Here is a 15,237-nt window from a genome sequence, read left to right on the forward strand (position 1 = left end):
CCAGTCACCTAATTTTGACCATAAATGGAGTGGAAGTTATGATGGGAGAACTAATTTATACCCTAGAAGTAGGGAAAGGCTTTCTAACAATGTCACAAAAGCCCCGGTCATAAAAGAAGAAAAAAATCAATAAAGTCAATTACTTAAACCCCAATTTTCTGTACTGCAAAACCACGATAAACAGAATGAAAAGACAAATGGTTAACTGTGAAGATATTTACAATTCCTATGGCACACTACAGACAATAGCCTATTTCCCTAATACATAAAGAACTTAGACAAATCAATAAGAAAAAGACTAACAAGAGACACATGAAAAGAGTATGACCAAATTGCTCTCACACACACACACATATAAACGGCTTATATGAATATTGAACATCCCCCAGAATAAGGGGACTGCAAATATTGATATATCAGATAAGACAAAAATTCAACAAAACAAAAAATGATTTTATGTTATTAGTGAAGGTCTTGGAGGAACCAACAACCTTGGCTTAGTGCGGTACAGTAATTTCTGTAACTCGTGGTAAAAAAAACAACAACAACAACACAAACTTGTCAATATCTAACAAGATTACAGATACTTATATTTTTTGACACAGTGATTTAATGCTAGGAATTGATCCTACTGATAATTTTTCAGAGTTGCAAAATGACATTTCTGCAGGAGTATTCATTGTAGTACTGTTTGCCACAGTAGAGATTGGAAACCATACAAATGTATATTAAGATGGTATTAGATAAAGTAGACCCTATTTAAACACCTACAGGTACTTTTATCCAGTTCCCATCTATAACCGAAAAAAATGAGGAAGTTCCTTATGTACAGATATCAAGATGTATAACATGTTACTATTTGGGTGATAGCATGTTTTTATTTTCATATTTTTTAAAATTATCTCTGGAAGAATCCCCTAAAACCTAATAATTTGGAGGTTTCCAGTGGAAAGAAACTTAGAAGCATGGAGACTTTTACTATGGGTCATTTGTAAAGTCTCTGTATATTGAATTATTTGAATATCTTTTAACTATGTGACTATCTTAGCTATTTAATAACTTAATTAGAAAAATAATAATCTGATTTTCAGAACCAAACATCAGTGCTTCATTCATTCACTAAGTAGAAGAGAGAGATTGACCTTCCATGAAGCCAGGTTTAAATTCATAGTACCATTTCCAGCAGTGCTTTACATCTTAGCAAAAGTTTGTTAAAGAGGAGTGCATTTTTTAAAAATATAATTTACACAAAATTCCTGTTTTATATAATTGAACTCTCCAGGAGCTCTCTGATGTTCTCTTAAGCAGTTATATTTGCACAGAAACACCAGGGACAAACAGGTCCTAGGTAAACATGTCTCAGAGAAAGAATCTTCCAATAATAATATATTTCTCCAGAAGCTTTAATAAAAGCTGTATCATGACCTGGAAATAAATGACATGATATGAAATGCAAAGCTAACTTTCATTCTTTTTTATAGATAGATTTCTAACAAAAAGTAATTCCAGAAACTACACTTTAGAAAGAATCCTTTTGCAAGGAATAAAATATATATGTAGCAGAGGAACTATATCAGGTGGTAGGTCATATAATAAATTACACTCTCAATAAATTGAATGAAAGGCTAAGAAATGAATGGAATGAAAGTTTAAATCCTGAGTCCACATTTATTTCATTAAGATCCTGTCTATGGAACCTATCTTTAGCTCGTCTGTAAATCAGCGTATAAACAGCTTACCTACATGTGCCTATGACAAAGAGCATTAAAAGGACTGCATGAGCTCCACTGCCATCACTGCATTTTAATACCAGTATTTTAGGGGGAAAGTAATTTGCAATTATTCCATTCAGTGTGTTACACTGTGTAAATTGCTATTTGTGCTCCCCTTACATTGCTTAGAAGGAGTCACATTTTGAAATTCACCTTGTCCCTCAGGCAGATCTACTGATGGAAATATGACATGTTTTACAAAGACCGTCCAAGTGAATTTAGCTAGGAGCAAACTAAACTCAAGCCGGCTCTTTGTCAAGCCTTCTCTTTCTCCGTCCTTTCTTCCAAAGAGAACTTGTTTGTGTTTTGGGACCCAATAAGGATTTTTCTGACCTTTAGCTGTCTGCAATTTTTTTTTTCACCTCCTTTTCTGGATTATCCAACTGTTTAATATATTCACACAGAGTCTCTTGGCCTTTTAAAGTTTAGAAAGGATCTATTAGAAAAGAAGTTTGTAATACACCATAATTTAACAGGAACAAATAAAAGGTCAAAGGATCCGAGCCCAGAGATGACAAGATAGTTCACTGATAAATCAATATTAGGCTCTATGTTGACCATGACGGAAGGTTTATGAGCAAAGGGCAAATCATTTAGAGAGTTCAGGGAAACCTTGTGCTCAGGCAAGATCTCTCCCTCTGCACTTCTGTCTCCCCTGAAACTCCTTCCTGCTTGCACCAGGGTTCTCAGGATAAAAATAATAAAATGCACGTTTAAAGTCAGATTCTAACATTTAAAATATTTGAAATGCAAGTCTTTCCATCTATTTTCAATTAAATCAAGATAGCATATATTCAGTACGTAATATGGAAGTTAAGAAAGCCTCATGGTTTAATAATTAATGAATTCCAGCTTCCACTTGGGTACAGGTAATGCCATAAAATGCCTCTAAACCAGTCTCTGGAAAATGGAAACTCTCTTATATAGAGTTAAGTTCACCACCAAAAAAGCATGTGTGATATCTTAATGTGTCAAAGCTCTTTTAAATGATATGTCTACAGCTAAAGCAATTTGTTTAAAAAAGAAGAAGAAGAAGAAGACAAAGAAGACTTTCTTAATTATGTTATACTTGAAGAGGTCAAAGGACAAAATGGTCAATTTTGACGCCCTTAAAATTCTAAGAGTCTACCTAAGGATTTATTTCAAAATAGTATCTAAGTATTTATGTGATGTGTACTTGCACTGTCCAATAAGACAGCCACTAACCATTTGGGACTATTATGAATTAAGATGTTCCAGAAGTATAAAATTCACAGATTTTGAGCACTTAGTATGAAAAAAGGATGTAGATAATAATCAGTCAATAATTTTTATATTGATTACACCATCAGATATTACAACTTTGGATATTGTCAGTCAAATACATTATTAAGATTAGTTTGGGGCAGCTGGGTGGCTCAGTCAATTAAGCATCTGCCTTCAGCTCGGATCATGATCCCAGGGTCCAGGGATCAAGTCCCACCCACGCTCCCTGCTCAGTGGGGTGTCTCCTTCTGCCTCTGCCTCTGCTCCTTTTCCGGCTTATGCTCTGTTTCTCTCTCAAAAAATAAATAAAATCTTTAAAAATAAATTCATCTTACTTTATTCTTTTTTCCTTTTAACATGGTTTCTATAAGATAAAAAAAATTATATATGTGGTTCAAAGTCATACCTGAACATTATATTTCCATTGTCCTTGATGTGCATGTGCTTTCGTATGTATGATATGTGAGCACATGTATGCATGTGCACATATACAGACATATTTTTATATTATATATATATTTATATGGATGAATACATTTTCTAAGGAAAAGAATTATAGATTAATAAGATATCAGTCTTATGGGTTTATATATATAGATATATATACATATATTTCCTAAAGAACTTATGGGGAAAGTATTGACCAAATGATAGAAAATAACTTTTGTGAAACATATAGATTTTTTGTAAAGGCCACTCTAAATACAAAACAAAGAAGTGCTGGCTTTGAATGGCACAAGTTCAAGCACAGGTCAGCAGAAGAGAAGCATAATGCCCATAATGTCTGGGGAGCCTCCAGAGGGGAAAGTGATAGCATGTCTACATGTTTTAATCCCCCAGTAGCACAGGCAGTCGCTCTGGAGGAAAGCAATAAGCTGCCTTTCCAGATAAGGTAATACAAGTGATTATGAAGAAAAGCTTTAAAATCCGTGCAGTAAATCACTAAAAAAAACAATGTGTTCAGAATTCTTGAGGCAAGTAAATTATTTTTCCTGGATTGTCGTAGCACGCTCTGGTTTTGGCTGGTTTTGTAAAGGTGGCCCTTGGAGACTCTGAAATCTTGGGATTTAGCTTATTTTTTATAGAACATCAACTAGATGCTTAAATAAGGCCCACGGACTTCTTCTTCTCTGCCAATGTCCTAGAATGAGGCTTCTTCCTGCCACTAAACACTGGGGAGACGGTACGGAAGATATAAATGTAAAATCTAATTTGTAATCTCTTTTGTAATTACAAACACACTGCATCCATGAGCCCCTCTTAAGTCACCACAAAGTCAGAATGAGGGAGGTTGGAGGCGAAATTTCCTCTGTGAAGGCAAGACAAATAGAAAAGCCACAAGCTTTTCTTCTTGTTCAGACGCGAAGGTAAATGTCAAATTTCACTAAAATGACCTTTAATCTTAGAACTCATCAATCTCATTTTATTGCATTGATGTTTTGATAGAACAAACTGCATTAAAACGTATGCAAATCTGATCCTCCTCACTCCCAAGTAAACCAAAGTCCAATCTGAAATGTTTTTCCTCTGAATATCAAACATCTCTCCTGTTAAAGCAATCAATACCATTTTCATTTATGTCGACGGTATCTTTTCTCATGGTATTTCAGATAGGAAAAAAAGTCTTTAAGCCTACAGAAAGTGTGACTCTACAAATAGAATTTTAGAGAATAAAATCTGGGATTCATAGATTCCACAACCATGAGATCAATTTAAGGAATCCAGTTGACTTTGGTGTTTCTTTTCTTGTTTTTAATTGGCCTATCTAGACAAGCCCACACTATGTCCATAGTGTAGTTAAATACCATGTGTTGACTCCTGACATGATGCTGTTATTACCTTAAAATGGAAACATTCATTTAAAAGTATAGAAGTGGTGTACTTTTAAAGAACCTTTCTGTGGTTTTTCCAAAAGCATTCCAAAGAGGTTACTTACACTGCTTTGAAACTGGTTTGAGTTATGGGAAGGCCGTAGCCTTCGACCAGCAGCTGAGACAGCAAAGGAGATGAAAGTTTTGAGCTCTGAGATCCAAGGGGAAACACAGCTGCTGCAGCTGGCCTGCTAAGATCTCAACACTTAGTACAATGATCAAGAAGGCGATAATGCCGTGTCTCGGCTTGAAAAGTACATTAATAAAAACAATCCTTAAAGAAAATAGGGGAATCGATTAATCAAATCTAGGCTCCAGGCTGAAAAACAAAATGACTTAAAAAAAAAAAGGCCAGTAAAGGGGAAATCCTCTTAGATTGTTAGAGATACCTGCTTTGGAGACCTCATCTTGGCTCAAAGACATCCTATAGAAGCATGGAATATAACCTCTTAAGAAACCAAGTTTAGGGGCACCTGGTGGGCTCAGTCAGCAGGGCACGTGACTCCTGATCTCAGGGTTGTAATTTCGGCCCCCACACTGGGTGTAGAGACTACTTAAAAATAAAATTAAAAAAAAAAAAAAAAGAAAGAAAGAAAAAAAAAAAGGAAGCCAAGTTTACCTTGGACAAATACTTCTAAAGAGTTTCAAACTAATATTAAAAAGTGGGAGTTTGAAAAATGTGTATCTCTCATATTAGGTGCTAGAAATGTCTTGGGCCACAGTTTGTTTCCTTTTAATAGTTACACTGTAGAACACATGTGTAAAGCTGGTAGATCTTAGAGATTAACTGTACCAACACGTGAGGCATGACAAGCTGTACCTCAAAATAGTCGTCTATGGAGGACAAACTTGCTTCCATGAATCTGTCAGGGAACCTATGGCAACATATCTGGATACGGCGTTTTTTTTCAAAATAATTATAAATATCAGAAAAACCTAAGACTCCTCTTCCCATACTAATAACACCTTCCTTCCAAGGACTTCAAAGTTCTATACAGCCATTATCTTATTAACCTTAACAACCAGTCAGGCAGGTAAGAGAGTAGCATTATTATACCTATTATTACGCCTATTTTAAAGATAAGGGCCCTAGCTTGGGAAGGGCATGCAACGTCTCCAAGGCCACACACTAAGTTAAAGAGGAAATACAACTAGGCCAGCTCATCTTGGTCTAGAAATTCTTCACTGTTCATTTACGGTAAATTCTGCTTTCAGGTAAAAAGAGAAGTTAAGATAATTAAAAGCAATTTATCTGTAATTGTTTTGTTTGTATAATAGTGCATTTGGAAAAAGGTCAACCTGACAAATGATTATAAAAATTATCAGACAACTAAGCAGCCTTCTGATATCCTTTCCTCCACTTACTCTTGCTAAAAGGCAACAGAAAACTAACCTGTGCATTCTGTTTAGAGACTTTTTTTTTTTTTTTTAAGTAATCTCTGCACCCAGTGTGGGGCTTGAACTCATGGCCCACACATCAAGAATCACATGTGATACCAACAGAGCCAGCCTGGTGCCCCAACCTGTGCATTCTGAATGTTAAGAACCTTATTATTTTTCTGGATGCAAGAAACATTCCATTTTATGTTTTCTCTATAGCCAAAGAAATGTGCTACTTCAAAAAATGACCTTCTTAATTGTTTTAAAGGAAAAGGACAGATTTGTAGATATTATTTCTTCATCTCACCACTAAAAGTGAAATTGCTTTAAGAGTTCTATCACAACTTCAGTAGGAAATATTTCCTTTCACTCACTCATTCATTCACCTGAATTTGTTCTGAGTCCTGAGGATGAAGCAGTGATGGTTGTGGAATCTATGAATCCAGTGAACAAAGAAGATGGGGTCTTTGCCCTCATGGCGATAGGTGCTAAGTAGAAAAACTATAGCAAGGTAAAGGTGATGAGAGTATGGAGGGGAGTACACTTTCCCTATTCCACAGGAAATCAGAGCAGTCTGTTTTTCGTGACCGTTATGTAGCACAGATTTAAAGGAAATGCAGAAGCAAACCAAGTGGACATATAGTAAATAGACCTGTCCCAGCTGAAGGTGTCTTTGAGCTTGGGGAGAAATGAGCCTCAGTGGAGAACACAAAGTCAGAAAGAGACTTGGGACGGGGTAGGGATGAGGGCATGGTAAACATAATATCAGGTTCATAGTCCCTGTGGAGACCTTGGCTTTGAAACAAAGTGAGACTGAAAACATCCCAGAGTTGAAAGCAAAGCGTGAATTGAATTACATTTTATTTCTGTCCGTTTTTTTTTTTAAGACCTTATTTATTTATTTATTTGCGAGAGAGAGAAAAAGAGAGAGAGAGAGAGAAAGAGGGAGCAAGTGCACAAGTTGGGGGAGGGGCAGAGAGAGGGGGAGAGGGACAAGCAGACTCCGTGCTGAGTGGGGGGCTGCTGGGCATGGGGCTCGATCCCAGGTCCCAGGACCCTGAGATCACGACCTGAACCAAAAGCAGATGCTTAACTGAGTGAGCCACCCAGGTGCCCCATGAATTATAATTTAAAAGGATCATTCCAGCTGCCTCGAGAAGGGAGAGAGATGTGGGTATTGAGCCGGGTGGAAGCAGGAGCCCAATTAGGTGGTGACTACAGTAATTCAGGTAAAGACAGTGGTGGCTCAGTCTACCACAGTGGTGGCAGGATGCCTGGATATACGTTGAAGGTGCAGATGACAAGACTTGCTGATGCGCTGGACAAGGAACATGGAAGAAAGAGAGCAGTCAAGTGTGACTTTATGGCCTTTACATTGAGCAACCAAAAAATGGGATTTCTATGTGCTGCACTGGGAAGGCTGGGAGTGGATCAGTCTTCAGAGAGTTGTTTTGGACACACTGAGGCTCGGGTGTCTTTTAGATCTAGTAGAGACACTGAGTTGGTAGTTCCGTAGACTTTAGTGGAGCAATGCTTCAAAACTATAGAGGTTTAAGGAATCTTTTTTTTTTTTTTTTAAGATTTTATTTATTTATTTGACAGACAGAGATCACAAGTAGGCAGAGAGGCAGGCAAAGAGAGAGAGGCGGGGAAGCACGCTCCCTGCGGAGCAGAGAGCCCGATGCAGGACTCGATCCCAGGACCCTGAGATCATGACCTGAGCCAAAGGCAGAGGCTTCACCCACTGAGCCACGCAGGCGTCCCGAGGTTTAAGGAATCTTAACCACCGACTTTTACTTACTTTGTAGAGAAGAACAGGGAATGTTCTCAGAAACACATGTTCACTAGAGGCATTGGCAGAAAGCAGGGTCTCCTGAATCCCAGTTTATCTCTTGCTTCAATAAATCATAATTAAATGTGAAAATATGGTCAGTTTTTTGAAGGATCTTTAAGGAAAGGACTCTACTTCCAAATCTCTGAGTAAGTGAAAATGATTTTACTTGTCTCCTTTTGGAGTATGCTCAAAGAGAAATTTAGTCTCTTTTGAATGTTTCAGTTATTATGAGAATATCAATAAATACATGAAGTTGTAAGTAAATATTTGAGGCCTGTTTTTGTTTGATTTTTAGAATAATTTATCTTTCCTTCCTTCCTTTCTTTTTTTTTAAACTACTCATTCTTTTTTTTTTTTTTTTAAGATTTTTTTCCATTTATTTGGCAGACAGAGATCACAAGTAGGCAGAGAACCAGGCAGAGAGAGAGAGGAGGAAGCAGGCTCTCTGGTGAGCAGACAACCTGATACGGTGCTTGATCCCAGGACCCTGAGATCATGACCTGAGCCAAAGGCAGAGGCTTTAACCCACTGAGCCACCCAGGTGCCCCATAATTCGTATTTCTTAAATCATCTTCCTTTTCTAGCCTTCTAAGAGCAAATACAGAAGATATAGAAGGATCTGAAGGGGTTTCAAAGCCTCTTTCTATGGGTAACACCTAGTCTTTACTGTTTAATTCCTCCTAGTTTCCACATGTCTTTCAGACAAATGAGGCTGGGAGAAGCCCTTTTTGTTGTTTTTCAATCAACCTCTCTCTCATATACCATACATATACATACACATACAGACAAATACACATATTTTAATTCCTATTTTTGGAGTGGCATGGGCATTGAGTTTGGCTGCAAAATTATCTTTTCAAATATGGGTTAATCAGCTTTATCTCAGAGTATAGTGATAACTTATGGCAAAAATTAACAAGGCAGGAAACAACAAATGTTGGAGAGGATGTGGAGAAAAGGGAATCCTCTCTGGAAAACAGTGTGGAGATTACTCAACAAACTAAAAATAGAGCTATCCTATGACCCAGCAATTGCTCTACTGGATACTTACCCCAAAGATACAGATGTAGTGAAAAGAAGGGCCATATGTACCCCAGTGTTCATAACAGCAATGTCCACATTAACCAAACTGTGTGAAAGAGCAGAGATGCCCTTCAACAGATGTATGGGTAAAGAAGATGTGGTCCATATATACAATGGAATATTACTCAGCCATCATAAAGGATGAATTCCCAACTTTTGCATCAGCATGGATGGAACTAGAGGAGATTATGCTGAGTGAAATAAGTCAAGCAGAGAGAGTCCATTATCATATGGTTTCATTTACTTGTGGAGCATAAGGAATAACATGGAAGATATTAGGAGTAGGAAAGGAAACGTGAAGGGAGGGAAATTGGAGGGGAAGATGAACCATGAGAGACTGTGGAATCTGAGAAACAAACAGAGGGTTTTAGAGGGGAGAGAGGTGAAGGGATGGGTGACCCTGGTGGTAGGTATTAAGGAGGGCACACAAAGTGTTTACAGCACTGGGCATTGTACATAAACAATGAATCTTGGAACAACGCATCGAAAACTAATGATGTATTTTATGGTGACTAACATAACACAATATAATTTTTTTTAAAATGAGAAATTTTTTAAAAAAGTAGCCAAAAAGGATACCTATATCACTCTATATTTTAAATATTACCAGTATATTTTAATATTAAATTTGAAACCAAATAACACATTTAATGAGTCAGGATTAAAGTAATCACACTGAAGGTCAAGGCCATACAAGTAAGAAGATAATAAAATAAGAGCTCATCCTTTTTCCTCCCCTTTTGTTATTTAAGTCCTAGGGAGAATATTGAAGGAAATACATAATACAGAATAAAACAAAGTCTTTCATGAATTTTAGGAAACAAAAAAAGTCTGTCAGGAAGCCCTATATGGAGAAGGGCTACAAGAACAAGAACAGCGCAGGTGGTGACGAGGACCAGCGATGATGCTGCCAAGCAAAATGCCTCCGCAGAAGTGCTGGGGCGTGGACTGGGATACCCAGTCATTGCAGCAAACCATGCCTTCATTCTCTCAGTGCAGTTCTTTATTTATTGTCTTGCTTGCTGGTCTACATAGATGGTTAAAGAACACAATTACAGAAGATTCTAGAAGAGAAACACGGGATTTCTGTCACTGAAAAGTCCATTTCTGGTCTGGGAAACAACTCATGAGGGATAGCAATTTATATTCTTTTACTCTTTCATATGCATCTTATAAATAATTTTTTAAACATTATGTTTAAAAAATACACATCCATGGGGGCACCTGGGTGGCACAGTTGGTCAGGCATCTGACTCTTGATTTTGGCTCAGGTCACGATCTCAGGGATTCAATACCTGGGATTGAACCCAGTATGGGCGCCACACTCAGCGGGGAGCCTGCTTGAGGATTCTTTCCCTCTCCTTCTGCACAACACCCTCCCTCCTGCCCTGCTGGTACACTTGCTCTCTTTCTCTCTCTCTCTTAAATAAATAAATCCTAAAAAACAAAAAACAAAATGCTGCATGTCCATTACCTTACTTATGAGTATTGTCAAGAAATTCTATTTGTAGTCTGTTCTAAAATTAAGAGAATAAGAATGTTTGGCATTTGGGTAAGTTGGGACCATCACTAGGTCTCACTTCCCTCATTATAAGGCAACTGTGGAGATTAAATATTATATACCTGCTACAGAAAGAACACTCAGTAATTGTTGGCTTTTTATTACTATATGTTTATCTGTAAATTAGAGCTAATAATTCTCACAGATAAAGTATAAGAATTTATATGAAAAGGGTACCTGAAAACACTTGAAAATATATAAATCAGTTTTATAAAGTATCAGTATTGTAACAATGGTTGACTGAGTCTCAACAATGTAAGATATGAAAAATACAATGAGTAAGCTAGTAGAATTATTTGAAAATAAAACAAAAAAAAATCAGAGATCTTTTAGAAAATGTAAAGCAGCCTTTGCTGTTGAGATTTTGTTTTTCAGATTGATCCTTTTCACTTAACTTTTCACTTAACCCAAAACAATTTATAGGCTGTCAACCAGCACATGGTTTCCTATGTAAAAATATTATATTTAGTATTTTAGTATTTTTAGTATAACATAACATAGTATAACATAAATATATAAACATTATAAGCAAACATTTATGGGATGCTTATGTTAGTTATCAATAATGTTATGAGTAGTAATCTCTCTATACATTATAAATTCAAGTAATACATTAAGGCAATATGTGTAGCTTCCCAGAAATTTAAACCATGCTTTAATTTAGAAGTAGTTCCTAGGAAATGAAGAATAACGTCTAGCATGCATTCATTTTTCATGGTTTCTATCACTCTCTAAAGCTATTTAAGGCTTTCATTTAATATTGTAGAATATTTCTAATTAAGCAAAGCAATATAATAAATGTTAAATAGAAGTACAAAGATGATTTGTGGGAAAGAGTACTTAAACACTGAAATATATCAGACTACAATTGAACAAGAATCTTTATCATTATAAAAGATTTCTCTTTTCTCTGTGGTAAGGCCAACTCTACTTTCTGTAGTATGATACAACAACTCTTATTAAATAATACTACCAATAACAAAATTCTAACTGGAGACTATTAATTCAGAAAACATTAAGAAGTTACCAAGAAAGGTTGCGTGGGTAGAGCAACAACTCTTGTTCTTGGGATGGTAAGTTCAAGCCCTACATTGGGTATAAAGCTTACTTAAAATTAAAAAAAAAAAAAAAGATAATAATAATAATAATAGTAAAAGAAAAAGAAAAAGAAAAAAGATATTTTTAAAAAGTTACCAACAAAAATTAGGAAAAACTGTGGTCAGGATTATGATTTATCACACTTGATCTTAGCCAAAAGGCCGAGAAGCGATGGGATTATGATTTATCAGAACTTTTCATTAAAATACTTAATGTTCACCCATTGTTCAATTCTTTGTTATGACTATTCAATGCCCTGTCATTTAAGCCATGAGAAGGAAGATATCTGTGTATGAAACAAGGGAATTAGGAAGGGATCAAACCATAAAGGACTTTGAGTAACAGGCTAAGAAATTTGATTTTGCCAAAGACAATGACCTTTTGAGAGATTTGTAGAAAATAAATGACGAGATAGGATTTGCATATCAAATAAATTTTTCAGTGGCAAAGTAGAAAGCAGTTTTGAGGGGATGGAAGCCATAGGCAGAGGAACAGTTAAGAAATGCCAAGTGGTAGTGATAGATTATGAGATATGTGGTCAACAGATTCTATTCATGGTGGCCACTGAATGGGAATATGATGGTTATTAAATAGGAAAGAAGATGGTGACATTAAAAATGGCTTGGGCCAATTAAATTCATTGAAAAGAAAGGAAACAGAAAGTAACAGATTTTAAGAGTAATAAATTCAGTTCCAGATACATTTTGAAGTGATTGCAGGAGGCACGAGTGAAGATCATAGTAAGCATTTGGTACTTATAAGTTTGCCGTATGGAACAGAGTTCTCAGAGTCCTCACTCAAGTGACTGGAAAAGCAGGAAAGGGATGAAGCAGGATGGGAGGGAAAGAATGCAGGCAAGGTGACAGGGGCGAGGAGAGGAGAGGTGTTAGCAAAAGTCACATACAAAAGGAGATGAAAAATGTAGGGAACATCACATGTAACCCTATACACAGTATATGTAATAATGTGTATTATATATAGTATATATACGTGGGTTTGTTTTATATATATATATGTATATGTATATATATACAGGTATATCTATCTATCTATCTATAGATATAAAATGCCCGTATAGTGCATGTGTACATATAGGATGCATTTTATATTACATATAAATATAGTATATATAAGGTCACTGTAATGGTTAATTTTATATGTCAACTTGACAAGGAGATGTTGCCCAGTAGTTTTGGTCAAACAGCGGTCTAGATGTTCCTGTAAAGTTATTTTTTAGATGTGATTAACATCTAAGTCAGGCCCGCCAGGGCAGACACCCAGGATTCCAAGATGGTGTCCATCTGACCCAGTGACAGAGAAGGAGCTCATGGATGTGGAACCAGGAGAGCTGCCAAGCTGGACGTGATGCAGGATTTCACCCCTAGAGACATTGCCGGAGCATTTCAAAGAGGTTACTAGCAGGACTATAACCAGTTTGTCAATGTGAAGAAAGGGGGCATCATAGGGATTTCTATGGTGCTGGCGGCTTATGCGTTTTTCAGTTACCATGGTTGTTTCAAGGAACTCAAAACAGGAGCAGCTACACAAGTACAACTGAAGAGGGCCCCATGTGGAGGCGCATTCGGCATTCCTGACCATGACCTTTGCCTGGCACCCTTGAAGCCTTTCATGTCCTAATTCAGAATGAACATCTGATAAAAGATGACTGGTATTGGGTGCGCATCTAAATCAGTACATGGGGGACGCCTGGGTGGCTCAGTTGGTTAAGCAGCTGCCTTCGGCTCAGGTCATGATCCCAGCGTCCTGGGATCAAGTCCCACATCAGGCTCCTTGCTCGGCAGGGAGCCTGCTTCTCCCTCTGCCTCTGCCTGCCATTCTGTCCGCCTGTGCTCGCTCTCTCCCCCTCTCTCTCTCTGATAAATAAATAAAATCTTTAAATGAGTACATGGTAAGTAAATCAGAATACCCTCCACAATGTGGAAAGTCTTCCTCCAAATAGTTGGAAATCCTTAGGAGAAAAGGCTGAGACCCCTTCCCATCCGTCCTCCCTCCCCGCACACCAGAAGGAATTCTATCTCTAGACTCAAGCCAGCAACATTAACATTTCTCTGAAATCTCCAGCCTGTGAGCATGGTTTGCAGAATTTGCTTTTAATTTGCCAGTCACCCCCATCTCCTATTTTTTTCTATAATCTCTCCTCTAAGTTGACTTAGTATTATTTCTGTTTCTCTGGAGACACCTCACTAATATAATTATTTCCAAGTCAAGGAATATTATTTGTATTAAAAAATATATACACCAAAATATGAAAAATAGCTTTCACTGCATGTCAGGATTACAGATGCATTCTACTATCCTCTTTATTCACTTCTGTATTCTATGATTTTTCTTGGAAGAGCATATATTAGGTTTTACTTTTATATAAAAAATGAGCCATACATTTTTTTAACTAAAAGCAAGAATTAGAAATTCACATGAAAACTCCCAAATAAATCTTGCATGGCAACTACCAAAAATTTTCCAAAATTGTATACATGTTGGAAATTGCATGCAATTTTAAATATTTTATTTATTTATTTGACAGACAGAGATCACAAGTAGGCAGAGAGGCAGGCAGAGAGAGAGCAGGGAGCCCGATGTGGGGCTCGATCCCAGAACCCCGGGATCATGACCCGAACTGAAGGCAGAGGCTTTAACCCACAGAGCCACCCAGACACCCCTGCATGCAATTTTAATATAGAAATTAGTCTAATAGTGATGAAGATTATATGTTCCTTTCACATAGTTCAACTAACTTTTATAGCTTGCCAAAATAGTAAACATTTTAAAAGGTTCTGGCTAAGTGGATGGGAGGTCTTCCAGAGTATCAAAATTTGCTCATATTCTAAAAGGATGGTCTAACATCCCTAAAAAGAAGGTTGTAACTAAAAATGGTGGGAATTGATCAATGAAATAATAGATAAAAAGAGGGTCATAAACAGAAGTTTGTTTGGGACTAGTCATCAAAACACTTTCTATTGAGAAAAGTGCCAACGGACAAAAATGTGATTTGCCAGGTCCTGGGAGCATACAAAGTGCCTATTTTGAAGATGACGTCATTAAGTTCAGGAAGCCTGATACTGCTAAACATTTGAATCACACCTCAATCACTTTGGTTTCATGCCCACCCCATGGCGGCCCAAAGGGAGTATGTCTTTGTATTATGGCCATGAAAAGAGAAGTTCATATTTTGGAGAAGATGAAATATATGAGTTAGCGTTCTGGTTTATGTTCTAATAAGTTTCCTTGAGCTTGATGAACACGAATCTCTCTGAGAAACGGATCTACTCTCGGAGAACTAACAAACCTTTTTTGGGAACCTGCAAAGTCAGGCAGAATGTGTGCAAAGGGAGCTTCAGCAGGCAAATTTGCTAATGCCACCCCATGAGAGCT

General features: G+C 37.1%; 1 protein-coding gene across 8 annotated transcripts in view; it reads right to left on the bottom strand.

Moving 5' to 3' along the window:
* ROBO1 (roundabout guidance receptor 1) overlaps window positions 1-15,237 on the bottom strand; it is a 1,168,989-nt gene that overhangs the window by 231,868 nt on the left and 921,884 nt on the right. The gene's annotated exons all lie outside the window — the stretch shown is intronic.

The sequence above is a fragment of the Mustela putorius genome, unplaced genomic scaffold (assembly GCF_011764305.1).
Source record: "Mustela putorius furo isolate JIRA1106 unplaced genomic scaffold, ASM1176430v1.1 tig00003834_pilon_pilon_pilon, whole genome shotgun sequence".
In the NCBI taxonomy this organism is placed as follows: Eukaryota; Metazoa; Chordata; class Mammalia; order Carnivora; family Mustelidae; genus Mustela; species Mustela putorius.